This window comes from Gadus morhua, chromosome 2 (assembly GCF_902167405.1).
Source record: "Gadus morhua chromosome 2, gadMor3.0, whole genome shotgun sequence".
Classification (NCBI taxonomy): Eukaryota; Metazoa; Chordata; class Actinopteri; order Gadiformes; family Gadidae; genus Gadus; species Gadus morhua.
Genome location: NC_044049.1, coordinates 12137734 through 12143258, shown reverse-complemented (window position 1 = coordinate 12143258; position 5525 = coordinate 12137734). Strand labels below are relative to the sequence as shown.

Genomic DNA, 5525 nt, shown 5'->3' with positions numbered 1-5525 from the left:
ATTTGGCAAAATTCACTGTGTTACATTCTAACAAATCTGCAAATGATATTTCCAATAATCCCAGCATCCCAAGATAAATTGCACAGAATTATAAAGGTTAATCTTTTGAATTTTGCTAGGTCATTGATTCACTTGTGGAATAAAGACAGGCGAAGCGGGAGCAGCAATTTTATACAATATTTTTATACAATATTTTATCTAATTTATAATTCAAATACCTATTATACATCATAGTTATGTGTGTTGTGCTGTCAAAATAGCACATCTCAAATGTTTAAACAAAGCTTTCATTGAGGGAAAACACACATTTTGTATTTTCTACATAAGCTTTTTTATATATAGATGAATTGATCCTTAACATTGTTGACGGTTGATTAAGGAATTTGCTTAGAATTTGCATCACTAATTCACATGTCTGACATGTTGCCTTTTCTGATGCTAAACCTTTTTCTTTTAGGATTATAACAATGATACTGAAGACACCTCTAGTGTACTCCAGGGTCCTAACACTAGATGCAAGTCAAAAGTTAATCAACCTAAAATGCAAGATCTAGAAGATTACCAGTATGACTCAGACAGTTGCTTCGAAGTGGATGCCACGGCCTCCAGCTGCCCCCAACCTCCAAACAGCCTCCTACCCATCGATGCTGCCCCATGCTCAAAAAGTTCTCCAAACTCCAGGATCCGCTCACCATCCAGATGTGGGACAGCCTCTAGCATGGTCGCAGCCACCAATTCCCTCCCACCGTCTGTTTACCCTGCACCAATCAGCCACACTGTTGGCTTGGGGTCAGCTTCCTGCAATGTTGCAGCCACCAATTCCCTCCCACCCTCCAGTAGTGCTCCAGCCACCAGTCACTATGTGACCACTGGTGGTGGGACATCCAGCAGTGTTGCAGTCTCCACCTGTCCCGTCAGATATGGCACTGATGAACCCAATAGTTCTGACTATGCAACATATTTATCATTGATGACCGATTTCTCTGACCTATCATCGGATGATGAAGAATTAAACCTTGCAATTATGGCTAGCATTGAAACTCAACAGTAAGTTAATTTTAAGTGAAGACTTAGGGATATCATCGGTCACATATTCTAATCAGAGACACATTCCTGTTGTATGCCATATGTTCAATTGAATATAAGTCAATTGTGTCCATTTTTAAACCGAAAAATAGACTTTCAATTATGAAATTGTAGAATTTCACATGAGGGTATACAGATAACGACTGTGAGAATGTCTAGCCTGGAATGAAACAATAGTAGAATACAGGCCTAGACCTAGATGTTAAATGCTTAACCATGATTGTTGTCTTCTTTTCAGGGCCCAAGCTTCTCAGTGTCAAGAAGTCTCTGTGACAGGGATACTCCTGGAGCTGGCCAAAAAGATCACACCACACATTCGCTGTAAATTCAACATCAACCGCTCAGCTATCCTAGATGGTGCCTTCAGAGGTTTCAAGAGGATAACATACAACCCCAATGCTACCATGAATGTCAAGTTTTCAGATGATCTCGGGCGAAATGAAGAATCAGTTGATTTGGGTGGGCCAAGGCGGGAATTTCTACGCCTGCTGATGGAGGCCTTGGTGATGAGCCCCATGTTCGAGGGGTCAGGTGAAAGTCAAAATTTGGCTCTTGACATGGCAGGTAAATTAAAAAGACATAAAAGTGCCCTGAAAATAATTATTCTCATGTCTTAGTGGAAAGTATTCATTTGACACTATTTTTGTCCTTTCTAAAGAAAATGATTCCCTGGGGGAATCTAGGGATGGGTATTGTTAAGATTTAACGGTACTACTAACGGTACTACTACTCTTAGGTGTAATAGGTTGCTAGGTGTTTTCATAGGGTGCACTTTTCTTGAAATGTTTTGATTGTAGCTAGGACATTCATTGTTTTCTTTTCACCAATACATTTATTTCCTTTACAGCGCTTAGAGATGACCGCTACTTCTCAGCATTGTCCATGGAGGCCCTCCACCCGCAGTCTTTTCTACTACACTATTTGACTGCTTAGTTGGTGGTCCCCATACAGCCAAGCCCGTGCTGGAGGACGTTGCAGACACAGACATCTATCAGTGGGTGAAAAAGGTTAGCTTTAGTATCATTCTACTCAAAATGATACTTTTGAATGTTGAATGTTGACCAACTAACGTGTGTGGTCTTAAGGTTATGTGATTCATAACCTTAAGGCTCTGCTCCTGTCTGATCATATGGAGCATTGGCATAGATGCCTCTCACCAGAAGAAATGTAAACAATTGTTTGCTGGCAGGTGAAGAACAGTGGGAAGACTCAAATCTTCTGGTTTTGGAACAGATTACCTTTTACATTCATTAACTAGGATGTGATATAAACCGTGGAGTTGTCAAAGGAATTGTTTATAACATATTAAAAACTCCAGTTGTGTTTTCACCCTCCTGACAGTCTTCTGAAGGAGTTCACAAGGATACAAACCCCCAATTTACAGACTTGCTTAGTTGACCAACACTCTGAGGACCAACACTCCTCCTATATTACCAGGCAAATAGAGATTTTTAGCTTAAAGCGATATTGAACATTGGTAGAACCTTGGGTTGTATAGGTACCGGACATTGAAGTCTAAATATTGACGATCATCTTCCTCAGCTGCTCTTGTGGTCAGTTAATATCCAGTTGGTATCTAAAAAGCACACCATATCTCGCAATAGTGACTTTATAAACTTTATAAATGTTTTACCAGGTTAGAAAACTCAGCTTTGGATCTCAGCTTTTCAAATATTTAAATTATTAGTAGGTTACCTAACAACCCAAGGTTCTACCAAAATTCAACATCGCTTTAACCTCAAACGGAATTAAGACTAGGACGTTGCATCTTATTTTCGCTAGTAGGTTGTGTGGAGTTTGAGCTTCTTTTTTTATCGCATAGCAAAAAGCAGTGGTTCACTAACTGCAATTCCAGCAAGTAGTCATAAGTCAATCTAACCTAGTGAACAATTTGGAAATAGACCAACCATATTTTTAAATGGCAAACTTTATCATTTCAGGTGTCCCAGAGTTCCACTCATGAGGACCTTGTCAGAGCAACACTACCACTACAAGATTATTTGGCCAATGCAGGATGTCTTACCATTGAAAACCATTGACGACATGGAACAGCTCGTACATGACATCCTGATGTTTCAGGTTGTGCACCGGGTTCAGGCCCCCTTTCAAAGGTATTCATTTATCATAGCTGAATATTCCTGAACTAATTTGGTAAATCCCATGAAAGCCACATCAGACATGACAAAAAAGGATGGTTTTAGATGGCAACATACTAGATGGATGGATAGATGGATAGATATAATGTAATATTGGTTAATATCTTAATGGGATTAATAGGGCTTTGTTACATTGAAGTTTTAACTGTATAAACTCTATATAACTCAATATAACTGTATATTACATCACAGCAAGAGGGTATGGTATTAGTATTGGGCAACTAACAACTTAAAGATTGGGAGAAACTCCAAACAGAAAGGTCCCAGTCGGGTTTGTACCCGGGACCTTCTTGCATTGAGGCAACAGTGTTAACCTGTTTTTCTTTAAAACAGGTTTCTAGAAGGACTTAAAACCCTAGGAGTTTTGGAGAAAATCAAAAACCATCCAGAAAGCTTCCGTCCTCTGTTTTGCTATCAGCCACACCCACTCACTGCTGAAGCAATGGACGATCTGTTCAACATCCGTCTGTCGCCTCAAGGAAGCAACAAGAGAATAGCAGAGGAGGTTGTGGTACCCTTCTGGAGAGACTATTTGCAGGATGCACAGGGTAAATACGTTTTTTGTACATATAAATACATTTAAAGAAGTTTTGGCATGAGTTTGTTTTTGTCTCTTAGGATATTGCATGTATTTGCAAATGTGGTTGACTAGGTGATTACAGAGTGGTGAAACACCATTCATGTACATTGCAGTAATGAAAGAAAGCACACAGTTAAACAATTTATTTCTGTTTCCAAAGATGAGGGCCCTGCAAAACTTCAGGGAATCCTGGCTTTTGCCACTGGGGCCACCGCCATCCCTCCCATAGGCTTTAACCCCACACCATCTATCGATTTCCTCCATGAGAACGGACATCAGGATACATCGAGCCTCCCTATTGCTAATACATACATCAACTGCCTCAACCTACCTTTGCACACCTCGTACGCTGTTTTCAAAGACAAGATGGACTTTGCCTCAGGCAACACACATGGGTTTGGCAGAGCTTAAAGGGCACTGTCTACACTTGTCCTTTCTGTGATTACTTTTTTAAATTTCTATTCTGAATTGGAAGCCACAAACATCACTTGCCTCAAGCAATGGATGAGCAGTATTTGCTACAATAAGAGTTACCTGGTGGTCACAGGGCCTAAGTTGTTCTACAGTCAGCACCCTTTTTAGCTATTTCTCGATGGACTCTGTTTACACCCCACTGTGAAAACAAATTTTACCCACTGTTATGTTCCATATTAAGTTCATGTGAGTCCTTAAATAACTTAGTTTGATGTGGTAATATACATTTTTGCTTGAAGTCTGGTGCTGACATGACATTGAAAGTTAATGGTTTTATACAGTATTTGTTGTTTACTCTGCAATTTTACCAGTTGAATGGGTTTTATTGAGATATGTAAAAAGTGATGTTTGTCAACTTGAATGGTCTTTGGTAGTAACAACATACATTCAAATCTTTGGGCTCAAGTCTCTTTGCCAGACTGACTTTATTTTGTGGCTCACTTTATTTTTACTTTTTGCACCTATCTTCCACTGCATGTGGGCCCTTGTTATTCCTAATGTTACGCAATTGGCCTGATTGTGGCCTGAGTTAAAGAGGAACCAAAAATAATTTCTTTTGAATTGTTAATTTTTTAAAATTCCCATATATACAATATCTTGTGGGTGGGGTGTCAGCAGTACATTCACGTTTAAAATTTGCTGTCGCCCAGTAAGTGAAAAAAAGTACTCAACACGTTCAGCTGTGTGCGGTAACATTTTATCCACATGGCTTGTTTTTTGGTTTTATGACAGTAGTATGTCCTGTTGTGACAAAATAAACAGTTTTGCTTGGCGTCAGGTCTTTTGGATTGATTATAGAAATAAGATTTAAATAATGATAGAAATAACAGATGCAAACGTTTGAGGTGTATTGTAACAACTAGGCCTTACAATGTAACAATGAGGCCTTTCAAGAGTTATTAAAGAATAAACCCAACCCACAGCCAAATCTGTGAACCCACACATCTAATGGTCAAAAGCAGGGTACTGAATTGGCCATCTGCTATTGGCAGTTCTTTGCCAGTAGTCACTATCTATTATACTATTAGGGGGTAATGCCTAGCACCAAATCAGCCAATAGTAGGTAGTCAGTTCAATACCATGCTTTTCCCCACAGATCTCAGGCTAATACTATACACTATACTCTGAACTCTGCTGAACTCTAATTGTAAAATCACAATCATGCATGGTATTGCTGAAGGAAATGTAAAAGGGAGCAAAATAGGTCAATACCATAGTTTCCATCATTC

General features: G+C 39.3%; 1 pseudogene; it reads left to right on the top strand.

Annotated features, from left to right (window-relative positions):
* Positions 1 to 541: 541 nt before the first annotated feature.
* Positions 542 to 5073, top strand: LOC115533123 (G2/M phase-specific E3 ubiquitin-protein ligase-like; annotated as a pseudogene).
* The last annotated feature ends 452 nt before the right edge of the window (positions 5074 to 5525 follow it).